Genomic DNA, 13496 nt, shown 5'->3' with positions numbered 1-13496 from the left:
AAGTACACCTCATCCGCTGAGTCAATTTCAGACTGGCTTTAGGAGGGGCTATTCTACCAATATTAACAGCCTTGGCCTCAAATGTGTACAGGAAGAGACTTGACGGTCAATTGGGGGATGTACTTATATGGCCTCGATTGACTTAACTGCCGCCATTGACTGTGTAGACCGGGGCCGACTATGGGCTAAATAGGCTATGTGGGGGATGCCATTGGGGCTCTTGTGACTCAGCAGCAGGGTTTATAAAAACTGCAGGATTCAGGTCCGTCTCAGCCAAATAGGGGATATCTTGCGGAGAATTCGATCCTATAGGGGGGTCAGACAGGGTTGTGTTCTGGCCCCCTGGCCCTTCAACCAATTCCTGTCTGATGTTGCGGTCTGACTGGTGAAAGAAGGGCGTATTGCCCCAAAGGTAGGAAAGGCCAAAATAATTTGGTTTGCTTACGCAGACGACCTCCTGATCTTTGATCTTACTAAGGTTGGGCTGAAAAGGTCATTTAATAATGTTGAGAACTATGCCAAAGATAATGGATTGATTAGCAATCCTACTAAAACTAAGATCCTATCCTTTAGGAAAACAAGGGCAAAGACTCTTGAGCCTGCTGGATTTGTTGGAGGCATTCCCCTGAGCTCTCAGAGACTGTTAGGTACAAAGGTGTTAAATTTGCCGCCTACAAAGGGTATAAAATAGCCACTCAGGCTCTGGTGCATACGGCGAAACTTCTGGAAGCCCAGATTGTTAAGATAGACCGAAAGTTTGGAAGATTCTCCCTAAAACCTGCAGCAATGTTATTCGAAGGTAAAATTGTCCCGAAACTGATCTATGGCTTGGAATTAAAATCTGATAAAGTGTGTAAAATCTTGAATGCAATTGAGGGTAGAATTTGGAGGAGAATTCTTGGGGTCCCTAATGCAGTACCCCTACCAGCTGTACCATTTGAATTGGGAATGGTCTCCCTTTGGGCGCAGGTACAATGGGCTTCTCTGTCTCTATATGCGAAAATTAAGGCTCCTATCCCTGACTCCCTGTACCAACTAATGGGAAGAAATTTGGACTACTCTCGGGTACTTACCTCCCTTAGTGTGTGATCCGAGCTTGTCTTTAGCGAGATTGGTGTGACTCTGGAGAACCTGACTTCTAATCCCATGAAGGCTAAACAAGCCTTATTTGTTTCGACTGGATTAAGACCATTGATGCCTTCCACTCTTATTCCTTGCTGAGTCATCTGACGCATGAACATAGGCGTAGAGGTTCTCTAACCAAGATACTGCTTCAATTTCCAAGTCGATTTTACAGAGGCATCCTACTTAGGGCACAATGGAATGTGTTACCCACCAGGGAAATCCAACTAAGGAGGTCACAAATTATGGCGGAAGCAGCCTGCTGTAGGTTCTATATGGGGAAATTGGAGACCTTACATTTGGTCCTTGAGTGTGTACCACTACAGAGCCTAAGAGCTAAGTACCTGGCGCCTCTAGCTGAAAACTCAATAATGCCCAATGAAGATCTGGCATGGAAGCGCTGCCTTGATATTCATAATGCACATGAGGGGTTGGCTCTAGCAGGCTTAATCAAAAGCCTGAATTTGCAGATTTGAAAATATTTTGCCTGGTTACTGTCAGCACCTGGTTTGATGCCTACGGACAATGTGATATGAATGTATTCTGTTAGTAATTGCCTGGTTACTGTCAGCACATTGTTTGATGCCTAAGGACTATGTGACATGAATGTATACTGTTAGTAATATTAGGTTCATGCTTTTGAGGCTTCAGTATTATAATGTCCCAATTGTATTACTATTTGATGTTGATTACTTCAAATGAATTTTATTGGTAATTGTTAATTGTTAAATCTTACTTTTCTCTATTTCTGCTTTTTTCCTTCTCTTTTTTTAGTATTGGAACTGGTATCTTTTTTATTGTTTTCCTCCCTTTTCCTTTTATTATCAGTTCTATTCTTATTCTTATTAGCAGTTTCGTTTATGTCTAATGAGTATGTTATGATCTATGGATTTTATGTTTCTTTTCCTTTCCTTACTCACCTATGTTTTGATTCACATATTTGTAAAGGTTTAAATAAACCAATTACAATAAAAAAAGAAATTTTAAAAAATTGCTTTCTGCACCTTATGTCCATATTAATTTAATTTGAAATTTTGCACAAGTGTTAATAGAATAATAATGTGGTTATACAATATTTTGTATAATATTTCAAGATGATGTATCGTGATTTGACTCTTGCATGCATTACTTGGTAAGAAACCAGTGCAAATATGGCCGACACAGAAAAGTCTTGATTGTCAGACTTCTCTGCACATGATGTTACTGAAAGTAAGAAAGGACCAACATCAGCCTGCACGCCACAGAGTCACTGTAACGCTTTAAAGAATGTCCAACACCTGGTGTCTGTATACATGAGCAAGCAGTTGCAGAACTGCCAAACGCGTTGTACTGTGTTCTATTTTCTTTTATCCTTGTGACCTGGAATAAACTAAAACTTTCTCAACACTGTCCCTCTCAGGATTCTAAATATAGCGATTTTTACGAGGATTATATATGCGGCTCCTTGGGAGTGCAATTCAGAGTGAACATTGCTACCCTTCATTTATATACACACACATATGTATACTTCAAGTAATTTTATATTTTCTACATGTTAAAATAATTTGGTTGTAAATTCATACTCATTTGTACTTTTGAACCCTGACTTTCATCTTCTTTGAACGCTGGAAATGTGTTGAGGTTCAAGGTTTTCCCATGAGACACTTTTTGGGAAGATAACACATTCCTAACAGTGATTAGACTTCAGAGGTGAGCTACTGCTGCAGTAGGCTTTGGGATCCACAAAGAAGTTACTATGAGTGAGTCTGAGCTATTCCTGGAGAGGGCTATAAGATTCACAAGGAAGTTACTTGAGTACCTCAGAGCTACACCTGGAGAGAGCTATGAGATTCACAAAATACATTACTATGAGTACTGGGAAGGCTTTTAGATTCACAAAACAAGTTGCTATGAATAATTCTCACTTACCCCTAATGTGTCTGGAGTAAGTCAGAGTTGGTCATGGTAGCTTCTAAGTGATACAAGCAAAGAGTCTAAGAAGTATTTCTGCTTACGGCCCGCACTGAACACTGTAAAACCGAATTCCCAATGTTTATCAATAATGTAGCATGTTAAGATGCATCCTCACTATCATCACCCCAATGGTGATTTGGCTTAGCGTCAAAGATTTCTAAAATCACACAAGTTATGATTCTGAAAGTAGGTAGAAATAAATGCACCCACTGGAATTGTTAAACATAACATCAACAATAAGACCCTTTATGTAGACGTCTTAGAGATTAACGAGGACAGTGTCAAACAGGGACATCAGAAGTATTAAATTCCCAATGCGCTCCTGGCAAACCAGGGCTCACATTTGCCTCTTTCTTGGCGAGGCATGGACCATTTCCTCTCCTCCTGTTTCCGAACAACCACAGACGTCAGGAGGATATCCCTTGCCCTTTGTTTTATACCGTCGGCATATACGTTACAGACAGGCAGGTAAGATAACTTGCCAAGCTTTGCATCCATCTTGCACTGAGCTGGAACTTGACAGGGGGATTCATTGGAGACCCCAGAGAAAGGGAGTGTAATGCTGGGAGCAGACAATGCGCTGCTGGATACTGGTCCACCTGACGTTTACTCATCAGGGCATTCCTGTCCTTGAGAAGCATCGAAATGATCGCATGAATTCATTATTTCAGATCCTTGGTGGCAGTTGTAGCAGCCATCACCGGAGTTAACTAAGTATGAACAGTCTTCCTCGTCACTTCTACCCTCTAACGTGCAGGGAGGGTGAGCAAAGTATCTTGTTTACACCACTGAACACAGCCACAGCGCCTTCAATCCATCCACAATTTCATCATTAACTGAGCACCGGTTATACATATCTCACTGTTTCCAAACCATATCGGAGAAAGAATCTGAAATAGAGTAACATTCTAGCAACACACATGATCCATCAGACTATAGCCCACATTGGAGAAGGATGAGCGGAGGGCAAGTATTCCCTAAAGGATGGACTTTGGTCACTTGCCCCGCCCCACCGCCATCCCTCTGCTCCTTCCAGTGCTCTTCTGTCAAGGCCAATGCAGTTATTCAGTCGGAGAGGAAAAGGCCTAATGTTTTCTGGTGTTGAACATCTTAACGTTTCATTGTGTCAGTTCACCTTTGTGAAGGTCAGCCATGACACAGCGTAGGTGATAACATATTCTGTCCTTTAGTAACAATAGATATAGTTGCACCCTATGTCCGACAACACACTAGCAGCCAGGCAGTTGAGGATGTCTCTGTTTATAGTGAATATGACTGGCCATTCTGGTTTCTTACTTTATCAGACTAGCAAGGAGTTAATTAGTAATTAATACAGTTTTGTGGACCAGCTTCTTGCAACTGTACTTGTAAAACTGTGAAACAAAAGCAAAGAGCCTGCACAATTTTAGTACCATAAATGTTCCTCGAGATTTGCCACAACGGTGGATTTATTAAATGAAATTCTTGCATCCTTCGAAGGTGTCTGAGAGACACCAGGAGGGCATCATGGTCATCAGAGACTCAAATTTGGCCCAATTGAAATGGAGATTAGGTTAACTAGACCTTTGTCTCAGGCAGCAGAAATCCTTGCACTGATGATGCCTACAACCGACACACTGATTCACTGCTGTTTTTCACGCACTCAGTCATATGGGTGGGGAAATCCCCATCTCCCCGATCTCATAGGATACGCCAAATATACATCTTGATATTCTTGGGTCCCACAAGATCCCCCAGGACCTGCCAGCATACCAAAACTGGGTCTGACCCACAAGACATTCAGGGCCTGATTTACAATGGCACAAACCCATTAAAAAAGGCTTTGTAAATCGGGCCCTCAGTCTGTGGGACATACGTCAGCAGGACACTCATAATCACAGAATTTTCCACTGTACTCCAGCAGACGAATCAGAGTTCTTGATTCTCAGTAGTGGTTGGTGGCCTGACAAAAGGCCAAGGGTCAATAGTGGCTCACACATAATGGGCAAAGGGCCGCCAATGTGCCAACCCACTAAGGAGGTGCCACCAAAAGCAGGAAAACATGGTTGCCTTTTAGAATTCCAGTTCCTCAGAGTGCATGCTCAATGGGCCATGCAAGGCTGGTGCATTTCACTTTCCCAGCCTCGCATGACCCATTGGGGATGCAGGTTGGGGAACTGCGGGACCAGATTTGTGTTCCTGTATCTCCACGCACATTAAGGTTTCCTGGGGCGATTAGACGGAGGTTCTCCAACTTCACTGCGCATGTCAGGAACCAGGCAGGACTTCTGTCTGCGTTCTGGTTCCTGTCTGCATGATGCACAGCCAGAGGCCAGAAGAGCAGCTACGGTGGTGGCACTGAGGCTGAAATGCAGCAGGCCAGAAACAAAATATTTGTTTTAAGCGTGTTAGCATGCACACGAGAATGTGTAAATCTGTATGTATGTATGTATGTTGGGGTTTCTATGTAAGTGCACATATGAATGAGAGTTCAGGGTGAATGGTGTGCATTGGTGTGAATGCTTGAGTGTGTGAATGAGAATGCAGTCTGAATGTTATAAGTGCACGAGTGAATGATTGATTGAGAGAGAAGTCGTATGGGCGCATGACAGCATATGTAAAAGGGTATACATGTGTGCATGTGAGACTGGGGGCATTGGTGCAGTTAACATAAGCATTTTGGCATGAGATGTTGTACTGGAAAAACCGTTATAGACAAAGCAAACCTGATAAGTGTAATTACACAGGGGAGGCTGAAAAGAATGTATTATTTTGGGGCCGGCAGCATGGAACGTTTTGCCATGGTGTTTTTTACTGCCATATTCATTATGGGCAAAGCCAACTTGATGAGTGTTATTAAGTGGGAGAGGATGTGGGAAGGGTTTTTACTACAATGTGGCAAACAGCATGGATGTTTTCCTACAGTAGCATGGCATATTTCTTTGGCATTACAGACACAACCAATTGGTGAGCATTCTTATGTGGACATACTGGTCTACATTTGTGCACCCAGTCTGGGCATGGTTTCATAGCGTGGCATTGCATTTTCTACTTACTAGCATCAATGATAAGCCAACATGAGTGCTCTTGCATGCCCATACTGGCCTTCCTTGGTGCAGCCAGTATGGACTTATTTGCTTTCTGTGCCTTGGCATTGTTAATTGGAATCCCTTGGGGGTGAGTACTTCGGTGTAGGCAGTATGGTCATGTTTTCTTACAGTGTCATGGCATGTTTTTACTAGCAAAGCCAATAGGAGTATATTCTTAAAGTAGGATACTGGAAACATATGGCAGAACCAGCATGCACATGTTTTCTTGCAATATCACTACCAGCATTAAGGGCAAAGCAAACATGAGTATGTTCTAATATGGTAATACTGGCATATATTGGTGCAAACTACATTTCAAAAGCACAATCTAACAGTTTTTCTCTGCTCTTTTACATTTTTTATATTATACCGAATTTTATAGAGAAATATGGAAAATGTTCTTGTCCTTGTTAAATGAAAAAGAAGAATGTCTTAACACAAAAAATGGCAGGCGCGTGTTTCACAAGATGAGGTGGAACTTATTAATAACCCAACCACTGTGAGCCAGACACAGTAATGTAGTACATTTTCTGTCCACTGGTACACATGTCCAAGGTGAAGTAGAATTTCAGCCCTGAAACTGCTCTAGTGCATTCTGCCCCTACAAGAAACACCCTGTCGAACAATCTTGGCAGAGCCTTGTATGGCAAGTAATATCCACTGATAACTTGCTCGACTTTCAGAACCATCAGATACTCAGGGTGTTCAACAACAAATAAATATGGCAATGCGTCTATACAGAACTGTCAATGATACACAATAATAGGGAAGAGAATTCGACACTCTCCCCCGAACCACAGAAGTCAAATGAATTCGACCCTCCCACCGTGGTTGGCACAGGTACCTGATAGATATAACACAGGTCACCACGTGGCAGCCAATGGGGGGAAGAGGAGTTAGGGAGAGGGTGTGGATAGGGTAGGGGGTTTTAGGAACACCGGATAGAGGGTAAGGGAACACCTAGTTTGGATAGGACAGGGGAAGTAACAGGGTAAAACCCAGCCTCCCTAAGCTAAACTTAGTACTTCCTACTCATACCCATACACCATGCAATCCCTACTTAATCACACAAGATGAGCACACCTTAATATGTGTACTGTCTTTTCCTTAACACATAAACAACATATGTAGCACGCAGTATGGACACATACAATTGGGAAGGTTCCCACAATGATGAACGATACACATGGCCCTCAGGGCAAGCAGAAGCAAAGAATATCAACACGTAACATGATTGTGACATATAACATAACATAAACGTATGCTGCCATGCACGTTCCTGTCCTGCAAATTATCCCAAAAACCAGTTACAGCACTGGTTTAGAGGTAAATAGCGGCCCATCCGCTTGTGCATCAGTGATTGATCAAATAAACAACATGGTTGCATTTATCTCCCAATGCTTTTTCGACTTTTGAAAAAAGCTGCACTGAGTTTGTGTGCTTACAGAGACAGGTATGAATCCTCACCCTGCCCCCGTCTCATGTTTGCCAGTTCAACAGAGCGAGAAGCGCTCACAAGCATTCACAGTTCAACAGAGCCGGATGAAGTCTTGTACGCCAAAGATCACCAGAAAACATTCTCTCCGCCCGCCACCACAGGAAAACAAATCCTGCTGCTTCAGAAATGCTGGAAGGAGGTATGCAGCGGCATCTCTCAGTCCTCCTTCCCTGCCCGCTCCGTGCTGCAACCAAAATAAGCCACACCTGCCACATGCCGTTGGCCCGTAATAAGCTGTTCTTAATCACTAACAGCTGGCCACACGCTTTGCAACTACATATTTCCCAAGTGCTGCTGGGAATTGTAGTTTTTCCATATATTTCATGTCTCTAGCCTTTTCAGAGTCTTTTGCACACTCCCCTCTTACACCAACCCTTATTCCTGACATTACCTCCTCTCCCAGGCCCCTTCCCAAGGCCGGGCTTAGACGGGTGTCGCCAATGAAATTGTGCAATCAACCTGGGAGCATGCACAGCTCCTGTCGGTTCCCAAGAACAATCCTCAGGACCATAACCTTTCAATTGAATCAAATACCATAACTTCTGGTTTCTTTTCTTGACATCCAAGATGCGTTCCACTTCATATTCCAATTGACCGTCTTTCATGATCGCCGGAGGCCGTTTAGTAGTCATTCCGGGAGCTGCGGGTTTAAGTAAAGATACATGGAATACAGGGTGTATAGATAAAGTCTTAGGCAAACGCTATTTCATAGCAGTTGTGGACAGACATTTGATAATGTCATATGGCCCAATGAATCGAGGCATACATTTTCATGATCCTACCGAGGATGAATTCCGGGTTGACAGCCATACTCTGTCCACCACTTGATATTTAGGACTTTCTTGTCTGTGCTTATCAGCTTGTGTCTTGTATTGTCTTTTGGCTTGCTCCAAATTTGCTCGTGCTTTCTGCTTGACTTAAAGAAGCAACTGTTTACGCTCTTGTAACACTGGCAAACTTTCCACCTCAGGCAGCTGTTCCGGTATCATATTCTGCTCATGTCCATACAGACATTCATTGGGTGTCATTCCCAAAGAAGTGTGAAATTTATTATTGTATGTAAATTCTGCAAACCATAAGGCTTGCACCCAAGAGTCTCTGCCATCTCCCAAATAACCTCGCAAATATTGCTCCAGTGTTTGATTCACTCTTTCCGTCTGACCGTCTGTTTGGAGATGATAGCTGGTGGATAGAGCACAGTTGATTCCCAAAAGCCGACAGAAAGCATGCCAAAACCTGGAGTTAAACTGTGGACCTCTGTCTGATACAATACTCTTCGGCAAACCATGCAATCTCACTACATGTTGAAAAAATAACTCTGCCAACTTGCCCGCCCCCAGTATTCCAACACAAGGAATGAAGTGGGCTTGTTTAGACAAGAAATCAACTACTACCAAGATGGTATCAAATTGCTGGTAAGGGGGCAGATCTGTGATGAAATCCATTGAAATATGAGTCCATGGTCTCTCAGGGGTGGGTAATGGTTGTAACAACCCTCTCTTCTTAACATGATCTGCTTTGTTACGTACACAATTCTCACATCTGTAAGCGATATTCAATCAACACTACAGCTAAGTCAATGCCTAGTCTGGGATGCTGAGGAAAACCCTTATTGATGTATTTTTATGTCCACTTCAGTACTCTGGATGACAACCCTTGTATAACACCCATCTCTTAGAATCCCCCTGACCTCACTGAGCCAAGAAGTAGGTTTGTTTTGGAAATTAAAAGGTTTATTTGAAAAATTAACAAGATATATATCACACTTTTATAATAAATTAATAATTGATATCACACTTATGGATATAATGTTGATCAACAATGGGTAATCTGGCACTAGCACACTTCTTTACAATCAATGAGGAGTTAGTATAGGATGGATAAGGTAGCAAAAATACTTTTATGGTTTCAAGGGAAAAGCAATGAGGAATAAAATGCAGTACAGAAATAACTTGATATGATTTTAGCAAAAGATAAGATAATCACTTTTTCTCTGGCAATTCACCCCCCCCCTATGCAATGTAAGAAATGGAAGGAGAACACACAGTCTTCAAGAATCCCAACAAAAATGTACTACGAAATGCAGTTCCCCTCTAGCAAGCTTAGAGAAAAACAGGTATGATTTTAAAACACAGGCAATATACTTTGATGTGGTTGCAATGAAGTGATAAATACGCTAAAAAGGCTTTTAATTCCCTATAGGGGGTTCAGCGTAGTTGATAGATACTTTGAATCAGTTCAGGATCACTTTTGCAATGCTCTATGAGTAACTAGCAGGTTGAAACGAATTTTAGCAAAGGAAAGCAAGAAGCTGCTGATTTTTACACGCGGTTGAAATTGTGCAAAATGTCAAATTGCGGAAAATTTAATCGCGTGCGTCGAGCGTAATTACAGATGCCCTATAAGGAGTAGCAGGTCGGTTCTAGGTTCGTTGAAAAGCCTAGAATCTTAGCATTAAGATAAATTTCACTCCTAGCACAAACGGTTCCGGAGATACGGACGATTTAGTCAACGTAGTTTTTTCGGATTTGAAATTTTAAAGCTCAGAATGACAGATGACAGTTTTCAGTTTTAAAGATGACAGAATGACACGATTCTAGGAGGCAGTTCTAATAGGCTAAAATAGTTTGGATTAGATTATTTTAACTAAGAGATTGGTTCTGCACAGTTCTGCTAGGTACTCATAATATAAATTTGAAATAGGCCTCGTCACGGATCTGGTCAACACGTCCAGCGGCGGTTCTCTCAGCTCGGCGGGTCATTCAGGCACCGGTTCTGCTCACAGCGATCCGGATCTCTGGTTCTGCTCACAGCGGTCTGGGTCTGGTCTGCGGTTCCGGCAAAAGTTCTTGGCAAAGAATTCAAACAGCTCGCCCGGCTGTTGAATAGTTTGGTTAGGTTTGCTGGATTCTGAAGGCCTGCTGAGAATACTTTTGCTTGCAGTGGGCCTTCTAGGTTCAAAGTTCTGTAGTCTATGGGTCCCTGGTTCTGGTCTCTGTCTGGATGGGATGTCGGCCGTCAAAATGCTCCGCAGAAATGGAAAATGAATGTGTCTACCTGTCCCAGCAGTCTCTTTTTATGTGTTTTGGAAGTGGGTGTGTGCGTGGCATAACTGAGCCTGCCCCTCTCTACTTGTCATTTGCCCAGTTCTCCCCTCTCCCTTGATTGGGGAGCTGGTTTGGGTGTCATCTTTATGGCTTACAGAAAGACACTCCCTTGTCAATGTGCACACAAATCTATTTCTGATCAGCCTCTGACCTTCCTGGGGGCTTGCATTAAAAAATGACAACATTTTGCGCTTTTTGGTCGGTTTACCAATATCGGACATTTACCAAAAATTACACAAATGTGCGCAAGGGGTATGGACATTAATTGATGAAGTGTCAGATTTTTAACATGCAGACATTTGTAATAAAACCCTATTTTCCGGTAGCAACCCCCCAGAATACACCACAGGGTCCTAACACTTCTTAAAATGTGCACAGAAAAATCCCAAGAATAATGATATTATTTATATCATTTTGACCAGTCCGCACTATGAGTTATCTATCTTTTTAAAATTATGCCCTGGTCAAAAAGGGGTGTGGCTTCCCACATCACATGGTGGAATAACTGGTTTATCCACTTCCCCCAAGCGCAGCTTGCTAGCAGAGGCACTGCCCCTCCCAGTTTCCCCCAAGAGGAAGCCATTTTACGACCCCCCCCAATATAACATTTGCCTGAGCCCAGGACAGGGCTTTGTTCAACCTCCTGCAGTCTGCAGGTACCCCTCCCTTAATTCAATCAGAGAGGTGTCATCTCCTTTTGGCAGGGGCAGCAGGATGCAACTAGGCCTGGGAAGAGTGGCTGAGCAGGTTTCTCCTGTCGGGGGTAGTTGTCAGGCAGAATTCAGCTAAATGTCACTTTAGTTCCCAGTTTAAATCAAACTTACAATTTTTACATATACATTAAATAATTACTTCCTTCAAGTCATTTCAGAATATAGTTTTACATTGTATCCACCTCTTAGCAAGTCTTTCCTTGGCCTGGTTTGGGTTCCTCTGTTCAGTTTTACACAAAAGTCTGGTGGTTTTAAAACACCGGCTTTCTGATAGTGGTGAGTACCGGTATTGCATCCATTTTTGGGATCTGTCTTGAATTACTGCATTTCAATAGAGTGGTCTTTTGCTTGATAGTAAAGGACCCTTGCTTAACATTGTTTTGATGGCATCCTTGCAGTAGAGTGGTGATGTGGAACCCCCCACAAGAAGGTTGTATCTTTGGAGTGGTCTTGTGCCAACTGCGCAGTTCTCCTGGATTCTGGGATAGAATAATGGGCGGCGACAGCTCATCCCCACATCTACCCAGTCTATTGATTCAACATGGGTCAAAACCCTTCACAAACCCCCCCACCCGACTGCGCTTTGATTCGAGTCTAGGGGAAGTCGGGTGCAAAGGATGTTTTGAGCCCTTGCGCTGGTATGTCCACATTATCTTCTTCCAATTCTGTAGATGGCACAGTTCAGCATCTTTTCCTCCACCCAGTTGGATCGATCGGTCCTCCTCGCCGGTCCTGATGGGAATATTGGGCGTTACCCCGGGCCCCTCGGATCTTTGCTCCCGGTCCCTGGGCGTCCTCCTTGGCCAGTCTCCAGGTTTTCTTTCTCCTAGGACGACAAAGGAAAGCAGCAATACCTATTCATAAACATTTCTCCCCCACTATTGATATAGTGGGGCAACATATACATTTTATACTTTAATAGACATAGCATTCCGATTTTGAAAAACAAGATATAATTCAGACACAGTGGCTTAAAGCGTCATAATATTTTAGAGACTATATGTGGGATATTTTAGGGTTGGAACTGAATTACTCTGGAGCGGCTCCTTCTGGGATTCCAGAGGATTCCTCCAGTTGTTGCAGAGTGTGCCTAGGATGGCAACACTTTAGCTGATTAATATAGACCCACTTGTCTTCCCCTTCTGCCAACCTGCCTTTGGGGATGCGGATCTTGTATGCAACAGGGGAGATTTTGTCTATAATTTCAAACGGTCCCCTCCGTGTAGGCAAACATTTTCGCTGTTTGGCCCGGTTCCTTTGGAAATTGTATAGATAGACCCGGTCCCCCACCTCGTATACTTTCCTGGTGGTTTTCAGGTCGTAGTGGGTCTTCGTGCTATCAGCTGATCTTTCTAGATTCCGCTGAGCATAGGCAAAAGCATGTTGGAGGTGTTTCCTTAAATTCTCCACATACTCATGAGTTGTGGAGGCATTTATCAACGTTTGCTCTTGGGTTCTGTAGAGCAAATGCTGGGGAAGCACCATCTTGCGTCCAGTCATCAACTCAAATGGTGACATTTTAGTTGCAGATGAAGGGGTAGATCTGATGGCCATTAGGACCAGAGGTAGTCGGATATCCCAACTTGGCCCAGAATCTGCCACAAACTTTTTTAATATGCTCACAATGGTTCGGTTGTATCTCTCCACTGCTCCAGAAGAAGCTGGCCTGTAAGCAATGTGTAGCTTCCTTTTAACCCCCAGTATCTCCCACATCTTTGTCATTACTTCACTGGTGAAGTGGCTACCTCTGTCTGACTCAATCCTTTGAGGTGGACTTAAACGGGAAAAGATGTGGTTAATCATCAGGGCAGCTGCTGTTTCTGCCTTGCAGTTTGGGGCCGGGAGACATTCCACCCACTTGGTAAACAAGCATGTAACGGTCAACATGTACTTGTTTCCTCTAGACGAGCGAATTACAGGGCCTACAAAGTCGATTTGCAACACACAAGACACCCCTTCAAGTATTGGTCGAGGTCCTGCCCCATGTGTGGCCAGTATGCAACCTCTCTTAAGATTTCCAGTGTTGTGTGAAACC

Source organism: Ambystoma mexicanum, chromosome 6q (genome assembly GCF_040938575.1).
Source record: "Ambystoma mexicanum isolate Mex_15411 chromosome 6q, UKY_AmexF1_1, whole genome shotgun sequence".
Lineage (NCBI taxonomy): Eukaryota > Metazoa > Chordata > Amphibia > Caudata > Ambystomatidae > Ambystoma > Ambystoma mexicanum.
The sequence above is the reverse complement of the archived record's forward strand: the minus strand, read 5'-3'. Positions refer to the sequence as shown.